This window comes from Aythya marila (assembly GCF_965140915.1).
Source record: "Aythya marila genome assembly, chromosome: 2".
Lineage (NCBI taxonomy): Eukaryota > Metazoa > Chordata > Aves > Anseriformes > Anatidae > Aythya > Aythya marila.
Window position 1 is genome coordinate 151,837,471 of NC_139043.1, and position 18,957 is coordinate 151,856,427.

At 40.6% G+C, this 18,957-nt stretch overlaps 1 protein-coding gene across 1 annotated transcript in view; it reads right to left on the bottom strand.

Moving 5' to 3' along the window:
* Positions 1-16,982, bottom strand: part of FAM135B (family with sequence similarity 135 member B) — a 194,708-nt gene extending 177,726 nt beyond the window's left edge. Inside the window, exon 1 of the mRNA XM_082753173.1 lies at positions 16,959-16,982. The gene's annotated coding sequence lies outside the window, so the exon portion shown is untranslated. The remainder of the gene's footprint in view (positions 1-16,958) is intronic.
* Between the last annotated feature and the right edge of the window lie 1,975 nt (positions 16,983-18,957).

Genomic DNA, 18,957 nt, shown 5'->3' on the forward strand with positions numbered 1-18,957 from the left:
TCATAAGAGAGGCAGCGGGGCACAGAAACTGGAGCTTTATGAGGCACTGAACAATTCCCATGTCACTTAGATCCCTTTAGCCCTCAGCAAGCAACTCTTCCTCTTGCTTGTTTGTACAGCCTTGGCAATAGGGGTCCATCATTCCCAGCATTTAGCTCTCGAGGCTCTGACAGCCTAACATATTTAGTCTTATAAATAGAAAAACATTTGCGTCAGCCACTACACTATGTTAATTCCCTAAATTGCCATATTTTCATTACTCGTTATAAAACATCCCTTTTCCCCCCCTCATCAGGGAATGATCTCTTGTGTAAAGGAGATAAATGTGGTTAACAGTCTAATTAATCCTCACGTTAGATCATATTTTCTTAGAAGGAACTACTTAAATTTGCAGAAGGCAAAGTAAGAATACTAATGAAATGGAAGCTCCCCTTTTCCAAAAAGATAGTTTGGACTTTCTGTACACCTAAACCTTCCTCTAATTGCAACATTTCAGACATTATTCCTTTCAACCACAGCATTTGCATTCCCATTTCTCTGAAGGAGCTTGCAGAGATGACAGTTCTCTGCCTGTTAAACCACTCCTACCAGAGTGAATTCTCATAGAAACAGAAGAAGCTCACATGACTGCTCCACTGACTGAAGAAACATCCCTTCACTCTTCCTGTTCTCCCCAAGTTATCTGCCACATTACCGGATTTTTATTACATCATCAAATAAACATTGATCATCGGAATGTGTGGTCTCAGCTGTCCCTCTTGGCCAAAAAAAAATATATTTGAACTTTCTACCATAGGTGACCTAGTATTATAACCAATAGGGTTATTCTCATTCACTGGATGACAGTCCAATAATCAGACAACTATCAGGGTATTATTTCACAGGGAAATGAAGCAGTAATTAATTTGTTAATAATTCTGCAGTGCTTTGAAGAGGTAAATAGCTGTAAGTGCTGGGTACTATAATTAAAGAATTGCTAGATGCACACAAACTGGGGAAAAAAAAAAAAAAAGAAAAGAAAGAAAGAAAAAAAAAAAAAAGAGTCACATTTGAAATGGCTACAGAGCTATTCACCCTCCGTCTGTGCTAACTCTTCTTGCAGCAGCTATTGATTGTCCAACAATAAGCCTCTGAACACTTAATTCTGAAAAACTAGCAGGTGAAATCCTGGTCTTATTCAAGCCAATAAATTTCTTGACCTGACTTCAGAGAATGCCTGTCTTGAAACACTAACTTTCATGGTGGTGTTTGTCTCATTTAGGCACCAGCAGATCGTTTTAGGTAAGCAGACTTCTGAAGAAGCCACCTCACCTGCCCCCAGTGACTGACTGGAATCATTGAACACGTCCATCTCAGGTGCCTCAGCATTACTGCAGGGGGGAAGTAGATATGGAGAAAAAGTTTCTCTGCTTCCATGCCTGGGGATAGGTTTCAATAATTTAAAACACTAGAACCAGTTGAAACTCCTTAAATTTTCCCTATGCGGATAGTTGTCACTGAGTGCACTTATATTTCAAATCAAACTTAATTCTTGTTTCTAAGCTGGCCCTGAACTCCTTACTTTGTCTCATATTCACCAATATCATTAAAGTCACTCTGACAATTAATTGGCCACAAAGTGCTGCCACCTCGCTCTGCATTGATCAGTGGAGTACAGTGACCTGCAGGAAGGGTTGATTTCGGCATTGATCAGTCTGGCTCACCCCCGAGTCATTAACAACTCAAATCACCAGTAGAGGAAGAACGGTGTTACTGTAGCTCAGAAACTGTACAAAAGGTACAAGGGAATTATCTGTAGTGGTCTACTGGGTTGACAAAGCCCAAACAAATGCTTCTTTTCTGTGTGTCAGACCAGAAAGCTCAAGTAAAATGCTGTCTCAACAGACAAGGAATCAAGTAAAATCATCTTTCTAATAATGAAAAAGCACCAAACAGATTTGTTTGCAACACCTAAGAAATTAAATTCTGTTTTTCCAGACAAAATGTGATACTGAGGTCAACCTGGAGACATGGCAATTCAAGTCCGGTCGCAGTCAAGCCTGACTTTGGAGACACAACATCCAGAGTAGAGGGTGTCCAGGTTAATAGTGTGCAAAAATTGTGCCTGAACCTGAGCAAGCAAATCCACAGGGAATTAGACTTTGCTATCTGCAATGCGCTCCAAATCACTGTGTTTTGTTTTGTGGTATTTCTTCATGCTTTCTGTCAAACACTGAGTTGGCACCACTGGATTGATTGCTCCCAAAATACGCTTCCTTCCATTTCTAGTAAAATCAAACAAATTTAAGCAACAGTTCAGTTGGCTTTCAAAAACATGCACAGATCTACTCGTTTATTAGATTTTGTGGCAGTCAGAAAGATCTGCGGTCTCTCCCCAGTCCCCCAAATAAATCAGTGGGCTGAAGAACAGCATTTTTCGTTATAAAAAACAGTTGACTTCAGGTAACACAGGCATGTGGAATGCTGCCACGAAGCTCAGGTATGTACGTGAAAGCCCAAGACTCTTCGAGGCTCATCGCAACAGTAGGGAGCTTGCTGCAGTAAGAAGCAACTTCCAGCTTCCACACAGCAAGGTAGGCATAAAAATAGAACTGGCTTGCTTACTGAAAGCTTTCTTTGTGTTGGGAGACAGCCACTAACATCTAGGAAAATGAAATGAAACAAAACAATCCTTTGCATGAAGAGATTTGGCCACACGAGACTGAAGAAACTCTGAAATACAAAAGGAAATTTCACTATTCCTCATCCTTTTTTGTTGTTTTTTATTTGTCAGCTATCATATGACAAAATGGAGTATCCTGAAAAAGTCAGATGAGGCAGCATCCCAAATAAGCACAACTCAGACATACACCACAAGGTCTTTGGAGAGTGCAAAGACCCTGATTCTGCAAGCAAAAACAGTGTAAAGACAACTTTTTTTTTACACTGTAGATGCCCTAAAAGAACCAAGAAACAAGGCAATGCATGTTTCCCACAGCTTTGTAAAGACATCTGAAGATCTGAAGTATGTTTTGTTTTGTTTTGGTTTGTTTTTTTAATTATTTTTTTACTACTGAAGGTATTCTATTTATTTTTCAGTTTCACATGGGAAGTTTCTTGCCTCAGCACACTACAGAAGACACTAGCTGTTTTAAAGATACATATGTTCATGTTCATGTTGTCTTTCCAAGACAGTTATCATCATCAACTCCACTTGGCAAACCTCATTAACATTTCTGTGTCTTAACCAGTCTAATTAAGGCTGCTTTCTCCTGAGTTAAAAGATCACTGTTAAAAAAACAAAAAAAAAAGAAAAAGAAAAAAAAAAAGAAAAAGAAAAAAAAAAGAAAAAGAAAAAAACAAAAGAAAAAGAAAAAAAAAAGGAAAAAGAAAAAAAGAAAAAAAAAATACAAACTCCCAGACTTTTGTGGAGTTGGTGTAGTTTCAGGAAACACGCAGTGTTGTATAGAATTTAGTGTATTTGCACAAGCTAGGTTACAGATGAGATATTGGCTGAAACATGGTCAAAGATGAATACCCTGAACACTGTGCATAGATACCATATAAGCAAATAAATCAAATGGAACATGCATCCAGTGTGAATCTTCACCAGAGAATCACTACTACAAAGTACAACAAGGTATTATGTCTATCTTTCTTCTTCTGCGACTGCTATCATATCCCCCAGATATTCAAAGATCAACCTGTAATCTAAGAATAATCAGATCCAAGACAAAACGAAACAGACTTCTCCATTTGACAGCAATCATAGGAATGTGACCCTCCTTGAAAAGTAAACAAGCTACATAATTGGTCTGCTACCCTGAACCTCTCATATTCCTTGTTTCAAGGAACATCAGTCACTACCATCCCACATTACTTCCATGCTGCTGGCACAGCATCCTTCTTAGCATTATCACAGAGCATTACTTTTGTTAGAAATGCCAAATCACATAAGCAAAGTGATACAGAGTATTGTTTACAACAGTGTAAGGAATCCCATAATGTTTTATATTTCCTGTCTAAATTATATATATGTTTCCACTTCACATCTCAGCCTTGGCAGGCTCAGAATTAAGCTTAGAGGTGCAGTTAAGAGATTAGTTCACACCCTCACAAGATGCTTCTATAACTCCAAGTGCCACTGAACCAGTCAGGTGTTGGAAGATAGCTTCCAGATCACAACTGCACAAGTCAAGGAACAGAACACTTTATAAAAGCAGCTGGCTATTAAAGGATGTCAGAGAGGAAAGGAAAGATGTAATCTCAAACCTTAAGGGAATGCACACCATTTAGCTATCACCGTCTCCTGGCTGGCTTGCTGACTGATGACAAGAGCTACAGATGGAAAAGGTGGGAGGGAGTTAAATGGAAAGCTGTCCAGCTCTTACACTTACCAGACTGTCAACAGCTCTTCTCAGTTACTTTTTATGCAGTTTTTTCTTTTTTTTTTTTTTTTTCTCAATTTCCCTAAGAAGAATTATTCATAGGTTTAATTACTCTCAATTTCGAAGAAACAACTTTGAAACAGAAAACAAAGACACTGGAGTTCTCTGCTCAGTGAGGACCATGTCACTGATTCCCACCAGCTTCACAGGGACCCTAAAAGTACAGTTATAACAATTCAGCAGTTTAGGGACAGCTTCTTTCAGGGTGTGGCTGTCCAAAGTTCAAACATTAATAAGAGGGGACCATCTTTTTTAAAAAGATCTACAACCTTCCAAGGTGATCCATTCCTCTGAGCTCCTCCAGTGATGTTTTGTCCCAGCCTGAAACTTAGCAATTTCTCAAATCAGCCTGTACACCTAGGGAAATCTAACTAGCCCTAGATTTTAAATATGACTTTGTTTTCCTTCCTTACTTTTTCCCCTCCTATCTTCAAAAGCCAGTTATGTGCAAACTGAACTAAAATGAGAGTAATAAGGTTTGACAGAGATCTGAAGCCTAAGATAATATCTCACCAAGGCGCTAAGTCTCCTGAGCCCATTGTAATAAATAAATGGCATACTGTAAAACACAAATGAGCATCACTGCGGCTGTGATTTCATTGTCCCGATGGGGGACCTGTGCCTGGCATGAGGCCAGCTATGTAATTCAATACAGAGAGAGAGTGCACAAATGGACCTCGGGAGGAGGATCGATTTTAATGTAATCCCATCTACTAATCAAAAGAGACTGAAGGATTAACATTCACTAGGAAATGTCTGCTCAAAGTTGTCATAGTTTATTGATAAAGATAGCTTTGTTTTAATTAAGATACAAAATGCCAATTCCAGGTCTAATTTTAGCTGCAAATAATCAGTTATTGATGATGTGTCTGGCTGAATTGTTTTAACTTACTGTACAATTATTTTTTTTCCTGATCAGCCAGTGTGGGCTGCTTTTCTATGCTGCAAGAAGACCACATTCTCACACTGTCTTCATCCCCAAGGCATGAAAATAGCTTATTTTCCCAGTATGAAATGCATTGTTGGCTCTATGCTAAACCTAATTCTTGGCTCTTCATCCACCACTGTGCATCCACCTGCAAGACTGTATCCCGCTTTATATATCCTGTGACGTGCTGAAAGCAGCAAGCTGATATGCACAACTCAAAAGACCAAATAATGGCTCAAAAAAAACCAACAAGCAAGATGTGTCAAAGATGGTAAATGTGTTATCTCCTTGGATAGAGCAGGAAACATTACGTAGTCTAGGCTGGGTGAATTTTACAAGATGAGCAGAACTAATTTATAAGAACACATTCAACAACAAAGCACAAGACCTGTATCTTCACAGACCTGTGCCCCACCCTCCATGGTATTCTCAAATATTATCATCTGTAAACACTAATCCTGTAAATCCTGCTGGCTGCATTTATCATTCAAAAACACCAATCACAGAAACAGCCACTCTCAGTGAAACTCTGCAAACTGATGGGATCCACAAGAAGCTTCATCCATCAGGGGGGCAGTGCTTGCAGAAGATCTTCTCCATACAGATGGTGTTTCTCCTTAAGTCTCAGGAGATAACCACAGGCCAAGGCTTAGTTTTACACAGCTGACAAATCTCTTCTGATCTAGTGCTATAACACACAAACCACAGTAAGGCTGAGCAGCAATATGTGGAAGGGCAGGGTGTTTCGCTGCCGTGGGATGCACAAAATTATTTTATCAGCTTCCCTTGCTCTGGGTTTTCCTCAAAAAAAGATGCAAAGTTTTACTGCAAATCAAATACAACACTCCAGCCTCTGCAAGATCATGGGGGCAAGCATGGACCCTGACATAATTTCACCCTATATTTGGCGAGGACCCCCATTCAGATCTGATTTTACACCTGGAATCCCTGACAGTGGTAACGGGGGTATTGGGCCACGTATACAGATAGCTTCATCCCACTGATCTTAAATGCTGGAAAAGAATCAACATTTGCTGATTTGAATCAAATCACAGCACATTATTATTCCAAACACTTATGTTCAAGGGGCTACATACAAATAGCGAGGCCAGTGCACAGACAGTAAATCTTACACTCAGCATGCTAAACCACAGTTTCACAGCCCAACAGTTCCTATGCTGATCTCCCACTTCCATCACTGGGATGGGACGCTTCCAAAGCATGATTTAACTCAAAATCTCAGGTTTTACTTTTAGACTCAGCTGCCTCCATCCCCCTGTTGCAGAGCTGTCAGTCCAAACTCACCCCTGCTCATTTCCTGGGCCTGCTGACAGCTCTTTTATTCTTACCTTGCCAGAATAAAGCACGGGGCCTATTCCCCTCCCACCCACTTATTTGAAATCAGCTGGTGCAACTATGACTCATCCACTTCTAATACAGACTTCAGAGACCCGTTCAAGGAGTTTATTAGCTGCTCTCACAGTAGCTGTAGCCTTTGTAATTAGTTGCAACTGCTTAGAGAGGGATAATTTTAAAGATTGCCATTTTCTTTTCCTGGGTTAGAAGTGGATGGGGTCCTTCCAATAGACAGATGGGAGAGGAGCTAAGAACATGGAAGAACTTGTGCCCTCACTAACATGGGGATCTACATTGTAAAAGTGCTGCAGGAGAAGAGAGAGTGATAGGAAAGCCCCATTCCTATGGAAAGGTAATGAGGTTTTGGTGAAGGAAAAATTGCTTAAAGGCTGGGAGGAAAAGGAAAGCAGGTACAGAAAGGGAAGCCAGCAAATTAAAGCAAGAATAAAGATGATCCCATTTATTTTACTAGAAAATACAACAATCCCAAGCCCACCTAAGATAAAAGGGCTAAAGATAAGAGATTTCTGTGTGACTTAAGTTTTCAGGGACCGGTTAAATCCTCCGAGCTGAACAAACCTCTGAGGATGCAGCATGCGCATTTTGCTTCCCAGAAAGACAGACACCAACGCAAAGGAGGGAAGGAGTTACATGCTTCTTATGAGACGAGGAAGCAAAAGGACAGATCCTCTTTAATATCACCTTCCCAAATTGGGTGGGGGGATATGGGGGTGGAAGTGTGAGAAGTGCTTGTCAGGCCGCACCTGGAGTAGTGCCTGGTTCTGGTCCCCACAATTCGAAACAGACTGGAGAGGGTCCAAAGGAGGGCCACAAGGTTTAGCAAGCACCATGAGAAAAAAACTGAAGGGCTTAGATCTTTTAATCCTGGAATAGGGAAGGCTCAGGGGGACCTCATCACAGTATTTCAGTACTTAAAGGGTGCCTACAAAGATAATGGAGACTCTTTTCACATCTTCACAAAGAGTCACATAAAGAAGACGAGGGGAAATTGTGTGCAAGCTGCATCAGAAAAGGATTTGTCTTGATATAAGAAAGTGGTTTTTTTTTGATTATTTTTTTATTTTTTTTTACAGCAAGAATAATCAGTCAATGGAACAACCTCCAAAAGGACATGGTAGAATCCTCATCACTGGAGGTTTTCAAGATGCAACTGGACAGGGTACTAGATAATCTCATGTAGGCTCCCTTTTCCCATGAAAGGCTGGACCTGATGATCTCTCGAGGTCCATTCAGCCTGGGCTATTCTACAATTCTATGCGAAATAAGATTTACTTTTGAGGGTAAGGTAGGAAGGAAAGGGAAAACTACCCTAAAAAAAAAAAAAAAAAAAAAAAACAAAAAACAGAGGAGACAGATCAGCACAGCTCTCTGTCTTGTCTAATGGGGAAAGGGACAAAAGGGAAAACAAACTGTTTTCATGGTGAGATGAAACTGAAAATTGGCAGGTTCCCATGAAGGGGCAAGAGAAACAAAGAGAAAGGAGCTGAGGGCAAGTCAGCAGGAAGCAACAAGCAAGCTCATGAAGCTGGACAGCAGCAGGCCAATGCTACTATGTGTTGTAAACCAAGTGAATTCAGGCCCTATTCCTTATGGCAAATAACGCCAGGATAGGTTTGCACGAAGCAGCAACGGCACAATGCATTCACAGGGAAGTGGCTGTGAGACTATTTCCCTTGTTTCTGTGGTAATCTACTATCTGTGGACAAGGAGATAAGAATGGGCCTGAACACTATGAGAAGTCCATTATATTGAGAGCTAATCTACATAGCTCTGCTTCCATCCTACACATGACCTAGGAGAGGTTACAGAAGATGCCAGAAAAGAGGAAAGAGTGGGGTCAAGTCTTGAATGGACGTTTCTAAGCTAGACAGAAAAAAAAAAAAATACCAGAGCTTTGCTTTAGAGCTGGCTTTAGCCTTCATGATTTCAATGTGCCATCATGAACACTTCAGTTTTTAGCTGCCTTTCACAATCTCAGCTACACATTAATTGAAAACATTAAATCCTACTAGGGCATAATAGAGATTTTTCCTGAGAAGGGAACAGAATGTTTTCATAGAATCACAGAATATCCTGTTTTGGAAGAGACCCACAAGGACAACTGAGTTCAACTCCTGGGTCTGCAGCACAGGACCACCCAAAAACCAGACCATATACCTGAGAGCATTGTCCAAACCCTTCTTGAACTCCAACTGGCTCCATGCCATGGCCACTTCCCTGGGGAGCCTGTTCCAGTGCCCAACCACTCTCTCAGTGAAAAACCTTTTCCTAATATCCAAACTGAACCTTCCCTGATGCAGCTTCATGTTGTTCCCTCGGGTCCTGTCACTATTCAGAGAGGAAATCTACTTTTAATCTACTGTGGTAAAGCAGATGGGTTTCCTTTGAGCCCTGAAGAAGAGATTGCTAATAACCAATTTATTATAGGACAAGCTCACCATGCAGGTGGAAGAGAGAAAACTGCTTTCAGCTTTGTTTTCTGTTGCTGTCACAAACATCTTATTTCTCTGTATACACTGGGGCCCAGCATTCTGCAATGTCTTTATATTTCTTTCTCTTTTCAGTATAAAGTTTAATTTCAGTATAGTCTTACTTTCTACACATTGAACAAATGGAATTCTTATTTTCACTGAAAAAAAAAAAAAAAGCAGTGCTAAGAAAGTTAATTAACAGTTTTTAAAATATATACATTACTGCAGAAGACAGCACGTGGCACCAAAACCAAGCTTTCTGAATGCCTTTTAGCAAGGAATGCACTGTGACATTTAAAAAGCAAAGCAAAATACAGATAGAAGCCTCTGTACTAAAGTCTAGTGCTATGTGCACTATGGCATAACAATTTCAGCACTAAAAAAAAAAAACAACTTACAAATGTCTCTACATACAGATAGGGGTTTATGAACCAAAAAATAGATGTCAGAGTTCACCTTTTGACTTGAAACTACCAGAGACAAGTACAGCAAGCAGATATGCAACAGCAAGACCAATGAAAGAAGATTCAATGAAAAGTAAAAATAATTCTGCAATGAAAAGTTACAGAATATATTTCCCGATGGGCAGGTTTTGTCATAATTGCCCTCAGATATTGCTTGATGCAAAAATGAATCTGATGGGAATCTTTCTTTTTTCAGCCACTGCATCAGGACATGAGAGATTTTAAATTCACTCTGAAACTGTGAATGTTTTCACTGGCTATGAAAATGAACACTACTTTTTTTTTTTTTCTTCCACTTCTTTAAATTCTTCTAAGCCCTCCTTTTTTTCTTTTTGGCAACATTCATGGTTTAAAAACATTTCTTAATCTACATTCATTGTGTTGCCTTTTACTTTCATAGAATGCTGTCTTCTCCTTACATTTTGAAAAATTATGGAAAAAAATGTAAATCATTTCTCCACTTATTATTTTAGGTACCCACCAGCTAGTTCTGGAATGTACTCTGCATCTAGCCTGGAAAATAAGCTACCTCTCTGACCTCAAAACAGGGGTGAAAACCCTTCTACACGCAGGAGGAATTTTTTCAATTAACTTCATAGGAGCTTAACAAAAAAAATAAAAAAATATCATTCTACATTCACAACTGAAATAATATATTCATTTTACACAATGCCAAAGCATGGAAGAGTCTTCCTATCACTAATAGTTCTGGTCACCTGCTTCTGAAACCTCCTACTTAAGATATAAACACCATAAGAGACAACGATCTGATTAAAATGCACTATTTTAGGGGATTCCATGCTTCTGATAAGACACCGAAATGTTTTGGAGAGCATGCTGTAGGACCTATAGCAAGTAATTCTCTGGCTGTGTGAGTAGGTGTGTGTTTATTTGTGTTCAGACTCAAAATGAAAACCCTGTATTTCCCACAGAACTGCATCTTTGACAGAAATAAAGTATCTTGATGGATCTGAAAAATTATGTTTCAATGAATAAGCATATTTCTTTTGTGTTGTTTGTTTTTTTGTGGTGGCTGTTTTTTTTTTTGGTGTATTTTTTTTTTTAATCTCTATGGATTTTTTTTTTTCAAAACAAATGCAATTTGAAATAAAAAAGGCATTTCAAAATAAAACAGCCTGAGCTTTCCAAGAGGATTAGAGTAAACTTAATTTCCAGCTTCTTCAGAAACCAAATTTTAGAAGATCAATCCTTTCCATAGGATGATGTTAATTTAAATAAAAAGATTTTAATTGACAAACATTTCACTGAAGGAAAATAAACATGATTAATTCCTATTTTCATAAATAATCCTCATTCCAGTTCTTATGCACCAAGTATTCTATTTATTTACAGATTTTTTTTTTTTTACCTGAGATAACTATACACAAAGAATATACATGAAGAAAGGGTTTCTGAAGGTTCCCCCTTCAACCGGTAAGAATTCACTTAGAACTCAACAAAGGGTATTAAATATTAAAATTATTTATTTCCATTGTACATTACCTTGTATTCATCAACAGAGAATTTCTGTTTCCTTCATATAGATTTGTTAAGTTTCTGCACACTGAGTTTGGTAATTTCAGATTTCCTACTATCTTTACTACTTTCTTGATCATCCCTTTTTTCTAGATCATTGATTTAATATATTCAATGCTGATTCAATGCACAGTAGTTTTGCTGTGATTTTTTTTTTAATATTCATAAGGAAAATAAGATAAATAAAGTTCTTAAAATTAAGAGGAAGCATTTTGTATTCTCTCTCAACAGTTCCATTGCCCCAGACTGGAAAAGAGAAGAAAATTAAATGAATAGTTTAGATTCCTGCTGATAACCAACATGTCAGATCTGCGGAACCTACCAGAGCAACCACAGAATTAAAGTGAACAACAGTTGTGCAAGATCATTTGTTATGTTGCACAATGGCAGACAGAGAAGTAAACAACCACTGTCTTTCCAATGTATTGTCAGCAATGCATAAAGTGTCCTGAGAGGACACTAATCAGGAGTGACAATTTCTGGAATAAATTTCCAAAATGTGGCATGCTCTGCCAGAAAAAAAAAAAATAATAATAATAATAAAAAAATAATAATAATCAGTGTTTTTGTCCCATCAGATCCCCTATTAGCATCAGTGTATTTATGCAAAGAGACTGTCTCCCCACAGGCTGGAGAAGAGCCACAGCTTCCACCAGCAGCTATAGCCCCTCACATCAGCATTTCTACGATCATCTCAGTTTGCACCACCAGCCACAATCAGTGAGGACACCACAGATCAGATCATCAAGGCACATCCTCCTGCTCAAGAGAAAATGCCACAAGAGCTGTTGGTGTGCGAAACACAGAACTCAATACCAGATAGGCGCCTTGACTGTACCTCATCTACAACTTCCATTTTGACAAGTCTGTGTGTGTGGGTCAGGAGAAGACAGACACCAGTCTGAGGCTTTCAGGACTTTTCAATTTTTTCTCAATTCTACACACTTGAGGCTTTAGTTATTCATCTGACATACTGCTGCTCTCCTTGCCATGAATGAGACAAGACAAAGAGAGCTGGGCAATCACCATCAACATGAAATTAAACAATAGCAATTGCAGATTCTGCTCCTGTGAAGGGGCAGCCCTGGCTGTATGTACACACTGGGGCGACGAGAGGCTGGGGAACAGCCCCACAGAGAGGAATCTGGGGGTTCTGGTCAACATCAAGTTGAATATGGGTCAGCAGTGTGCCCTGGCAGCCAAAAGGGCCAACCATACCCTGGGGTGCCCCAAGCACAGTGTTGCTAGCTGGCCAAGAGAAAGGATTGTCCTGCTCTGCTCTGCACTGGTGCAGCCTCACCTTGAACACTCTGTGCAGCTTTGGGCACTATAATATAAGAAGGACAAAAATCTATTAGAGAGTGTCCAGAGGAGGGCTACAAAGATGGTGAAGGGTCTGGAGGGTATGAGGAGCGGCTGAGGTTCCTTGGTTTGTTCAGACCAGAGTATAGCAGGCTGAGGGGAGGCCTCATGGCAGCCTGCCGCTCCCTCACGAGGGGAGCGGAGGGGCAGGCGCTGAGCTCTGCTCTCTGGGGACAGCGACAGGACCCGAGGGAACAGCATGGAGCTGGGACAGGGGAGGGTCAGGCTGGGGGTTAGGGAAAGGTTCTGCACCCAGAGGTGGTCAGGCACTGGGACAGGCTCCAGAGGGCAGTGGTCATGGCACTGAACCTGCCAGAGTTTGAAGCAGCATTTGTACAATGCTCTCAGACACATGGTCTGATTTTTGTGTGGTTCTGTGTGGAGCCAGGAACTGGGCTTGATGATCCTTGTGGTCCCTTTCAACTTGGGATATTCTATTATTCTCTGAAAAAAATCTACAAGCACATGAGAAGTTTAGACTCCAGAATGACAAAGGGCAGCCTGGGTGAGAGTCATGAAGAAGGCAGCAATGCTCAGGCCTTATTGGCTCACTGTCCCCCTCAAGAGCCTGCATAGCTTACTGTGGTTCTAATAGCAGTTGTAGATACAGGTCTTTATGGTGCAATTCTTTTCAAAAAGCTGTTGATGTGCTTACTACCAGATATACTTCACCCCTTTGAGGATCGAATTCCAACTAGCCTTCTCTCCCTGAACAGAAAAGGTCGTTAAGATACAAATGCAATGCTCACAATTAATAATGTTGTTTGCAAAGAACTGGTGAATATTGGAAATTTCCTCCACCAAAATGTTGTCTTTTCTTTTTTTTTTTTTTTTTTTTCCTTAACGTACACCATTACATCTGCAACTACCGGAGGCATACGTATTTCTTTTAGAGAAGCTGTGTGTTCCCATAAAAGCACCCACACAAAGAACTAAATTACTCCTCCAAACAAAGGGTACTGCGTATTTGAACCACTGCAGAGGTGTGCCTAAGCTGCATCTGAACAAGCTCTCTCAGGAAAGGATGGCTGAGACAGGATGGTGCTCTGCTAGGGCGAAAAAGACCCTAGCAAAAAGGAGCAGATCCCAGTGATGTCCTCTTGTAGGTGGACATCATGCTAAAGCAGTTACAGTGTGTCTACTATCCAAGATGAGTCATGGGCCTTTGCAACCTCAAAGCTCAAATGCATTTCCCCAAATATGCTACATTTTTTCCAAATACACCCTTCATTCCCTAACTACGTCTTACCATTAAAATCCTTTGGTATATTTAAGGTGAAGCAGTGCTAACAGCTGCTTCACCATTCTTTCACTTGCGGTAGTGCAGCTACCAGCCCTAAGTCCAAAGTGGGAAAATCATACTGAGAAAGGTGATCTTGTGAAGCCAACAACCAGAACATTCTGGAAATGTGAATGACAAAAGTGACCGCCTCCTGCAAAACAAAAATCATTATGCCCCACATTGCAGGAAACCTACAAACAAGTGGAAAGGGCACCTGGAGAAGAGGGATAAGGCTCAGGATGTCCATAGTCTATGCCATATCTTGACAGTAAATAAGAGTGGATATACCTCGCAAAGTGACAGACATCTACAGTGTAAAGAAGTCTTCCTCAGCAATTTGTTCGGGTTCTCTTTTAGACAGTGGAGAAAAAGCTTGTGTGTGATCTTTCTCTGCTAAAGTAGGCACTTAAAAGCTTATGTTTAATGCCTTAAAAATAGCTGCTCCTCTGCCCTGTCCAAAAAGAGAAGGCTGGAATCTACTTTAGATGAAGTTGACCCCATCACAGATAACCGACGCAAAACAAATTAAATTCCACCCATGACTAGGATCTTGTATAAAAAGTAAACACACATGGGTCTCCATCTTCCCATACATGGGCTAGCAATAGCATTTCTTCATGGAGATCTTTACATAAGAAGGTAAGGGGAAGATGAGACTCTGTACAAGCTTCTCAGTAAGGTGGGAGAGCTGACTTCACAGCAGTTCAAAATGTTCCCAGATGGTATGACTGGTCCTCAAACATGAGGGGGTGGGAAGAACCATGTCATTCATTCCCACTCCAGTGGTCTTGGCTGCACAAAATGACGTCTCACAGAATGACTTGGAGTCAATATACACCTCATTTTCCACCTACGCAACCACTGCACTAGGTATTCTTGCCCAAAGCAAGTCCACCACAGTGAAAGTGCATGGAGCTGCAATGCCTCCAGGTCGTTCAACACCAAGTGTGGGATGAAGGCAGAAAAGAGGACCACTGATAATGAGACCATCATTATTATCACAAATGAACCATGTCTGAATAATGACCTCCATTTATAAAATGTAACATAATGGAAACTGCTTGTAACCAAGATTCACTCCACCACTCACACTATAGCTAGTGGTATATGCTGATTTTAGATTGTGTGTCTGTCTTAAGACTAAGAAATACTGTTCTTTCTAGCCAGAATAGGCTACAGGGATTCTGCTGCCAACCATAACATATAAAAGAACCTATAAAATTACAGTCACACACTAAGGCATATGTCTCACATTTAACTTAATGTTTATCTTGTCAGCAAATCCAGCTAGGACATGCCAACATTTTGTTTCATTCATGCTGTCTTCAAAATCATCTGTTTTAGGGAGAAAAAGAAGGGGAGAGAAAAGAAAGTGCAAGAGAATTATCATAATATAAAAAAAAAAAAAAAAAAAAAAAAAAAAAAACAATAAAATTTGAGTTAATCTCACAGTTAAGACTCAAAACTGAAAGAGCATTGTGCAAAAGACTCAGGCAGTAACAGCATTCCCCTTTTCTCCTCTCCCATGAACTAAAGTCGTCATCCTTGATTTTTTTATGGAAAATGAGCAATCATTCTAAAATTTGCCCTCTTCACATCTCCAATAGGAAGTGGACTCCTTGACTTCTGCTAAACCTTATTTTGCTAAAAGATCTTATTATTGTCACTGCTGAGGAAGTCACCTTGACATGCTGTAGACCTGGCATCAGCCACTCCTGAAGAACACATTCGTAACAAAAATCAATTGTAATGCAGATGGAAGCAAAGGAGCAAAATGACAGCTACCCCTTTGGAAAATATCTAAAATTTCTGCATTAATAAAAGCATTTCCTTACATAAAACACAGCTTACAAAACTAAATAATTCATCACAATGAATTATTTAGAGAGATGTGGACTGAGTATGTTTACAAGTCCCAAGCTGTTTTACAAAAGGGAAACATTTATATAATTGGTCCTCAAACTCTTTCTTAAATGTGCTTACAATGAGAGGTTTCTGATTATCAGTGGCACTGCTCCTGAAAGCAAAGATTTTTTAAACTGAGCTTTTGGTGGCAAGAAGGGATAAGAGGGAAACAACTAAGTAAGGTGATTATTTTCTAAAATAATCTTATCTTAGTAATTGGTGATTATTGCTGCCCAATGGATGATTCTTCCAAAAGCCATCCTTCAAACCTTATCTCAGGTGTGGTAAAAGGTCTCCAAACCAGACATAATTAAATCATTGACCTGAGGCACTGTCTCCCCAAAGAGTCATCTGCCATGTGAAGAAGCAGGACAAGCTAAACCCATTGCACTATAAACATCAGCACTTTCCCCCTGGCAAAGCATATTCCACAAGTCCCCAGAGGAAGCCATTTATGCCTAGGAATAAGACTGCCCATGACAGCCCAAGGATGCTTTTGATAAGTTCGTCCTCACCTCTGTCACACTCTGCTTGGCACTCTCCTGTCAGAGTGTTTGCCACAGCTTCCTCTGAGTATCTCCATGGTCAGAAGTCTTCATGGAAATGGTCTTTGCATGTACTCTCAGATCTCTTCCCTTCCTGAATATGATCTCTTCCTGAAAGCTCCTGCTGACCCTAGTGCTGACAATTCAAAAGCTTTTACAGGCTCTGGGTGCTCTTTTCAATATAGATGAGTAAAAAGCTGGGCTGAAAAAAAGCCCACAGAGAGAGGGTCTGAACCCATAGCTGACCCCGATTTCAGCAGAAAATTGGAGTAGAGACTTCCTGAGGTTCCTTACAGCCTGAGTTATATGATGAATGAGCAAAAATGTCTTTTGCTATTCAGTTCATCAAAGAGTAAGTAGAATAGCACACCCAGAAAGAAGCTAAGACTGGCCAAGGAGGACAGGCAAGCAAGCTTGTCATTCCTGGTGCTCCCTTTATCCAGAGTAACCTCAGACCATAGAAGTCCACTGAAGAGGCACCTATTGCAGAAAAAATAACCTCTGTGCTCTTCCTGCCCTGACTACAGCCAATCCCCCTGACACCAAGAAGTCTTAGATGAGACACAAGGAAGAATCACATCCTCAGACTTTCTGGTTATAATACATCACAGAAGGAAAATAGGTAGAAGAAAAGCTCAGGTGCATCAAGGAAAGGGCTTACCTTTAGGTTGAATCTTTTAAAAAGTTCTGTTAGCTACACTTCTCCAAAGACCATACTGCCATTTGCTGCTCCGAGGCAAGCACCTGTACTTATATAGTAAGCAGACACCTGACTTTGGGAAGGAAAGCAAGGCACGAGTGCTAATACAGCCACAGGTACTCCTCCCACCTGCAGGTGTGGTGAGCAAACTAGCCACAGTCATATCCTTCTGCACTCCTAACCCAACCACAGTTGTCTCTATCTCAAACCAGTGAAAGATTCCCACCACAGCCAGGGATTTATTATCCATATTGCAGGAATTTCAATCAGAGCATTCAGCCCTTGCTTCTCGCCTTCATTCCTTTAGGCCTACATTGCTTTTGTGTCCTTTGTCCAGGGACAATGCCTCATCATGTGTGCCCAACACAATTAATTTTCTCTTTTCATCGAGCACCCTTCTTCCTCTACACTGTGTGCCCCATCTTTGATCTACTGTCTGACAATGCAGTAGATACTCCGCGTTGCATGGCTGATTCTGGCATTAGATGTGTCCTAATTAAATCTAACTAACCTATTTCAGGGTCTCCCATCACTACTGCATCTGAGCCACTCTTAGCTTATTGGCATGGAGACTTCAAAGTTCATAGCAGAAAAACATGTACACGCTAAATCAAATTTCACCCTCGTAAAGCCCAAGTTGACAGGCTGGGTAAGCTCTAAGAGGCTGCAGAGAAAAGTGTATAAATCTCTTTGAGCACCAGCAACCTTTAAATAGTGAAAACTCCAAGGCTCCTAATTCAGCAAGGATCATGACATCTGATGTTTATCCCAAAGCATGAGAGTGGAGCAGAGGAACAGAGTAGTCAAGGTTATACCCCTATCCCTGCTGCAGGTCACTCCACCCTCATTGGGTACTACCCTGATCAGGTAGTCCTACCCTAGGACAAACTGGTTTCTGAAGTCACCCTACATAGCTTGTTTATGGCTCTGGATAATGGTTAACTTGCTGAGGATACTAATTAACTTTCTACAGCAGGCCTAGCACTCATCTGAGGTGGAGCTTGGCGGTCATGCGTGTGGGTCACCATAGAGGACTGCTGATCTAGCAGCTGCCGAAAATAAAGGAAAGCGATTTCTCCCTGCTGCCAGAGCCCAATGTGTGTTCAGCATGTGCTGCTGTAGGCAAGAGTTATGCTGTTGGGTATTTTTAGTTCATCTAGCAGCAACTATTTCTGCATTCCAATTTCTGATGCCGAGTTATCCCACCTTCTGTTTCTCGATTAGGGTATTATTATTAGCTACGCAAAACTGATGAGCTTCTCGGCGAGGCAAGTTTAATAAAGCATTAATGTCACCCACTACCAACGCAAGTCACCTAAAGAAAACAAGGCTTCATTTACAGTGCTACTAAAAATTAGCAGGAGTCTGCTGATCATTTCTCACTAGCTTTTCTTTCTTCTTTGATGATGTTTCTTCCCTCCACAGACAAAAGGACTGATGCAATCTAAAATCTCCTCCCAAGGATCCTACCATGAAAGATCATATCCAAGTGTTTTTAACATAACATTGAGTTGCTGTTCCTTCTCCTTTTGGGCCAATATACAGATGTTTACTTCTTGCAAAAAAATAAAAAAAAGGAAAGAGTAGCCTTCCTGAAATGACTTCTCTCTACCTTGTCCCTCTTCTGCCTCCTAGTGGCCCTGACTTTGCTGCTCAGTTCCCCACACAAAGGTGAGGAACATTCTGGTGGTCGTGACATTGCTGGCTAAAACTGGATCATGACTTTGATCCGTCCAGAAAAGCCAACAAAAAACCTTTCCACTGACGGGGTTCAGGCTTCCACACCTTCCTCAAACAACAATCTCTTTGCACCCTTGTGCATTATCTTTTCTCCTGAAAAGCCTTTTGTGCATGAAGATGAATCTTGCTGTTTCTGAGGTCAGTGGCAAGCATCCTCTTGACTGCAGCAGTGAAAGGACTGGCTGTCTATAGAGCAAAGCATGCTAGAACCTAACACAAT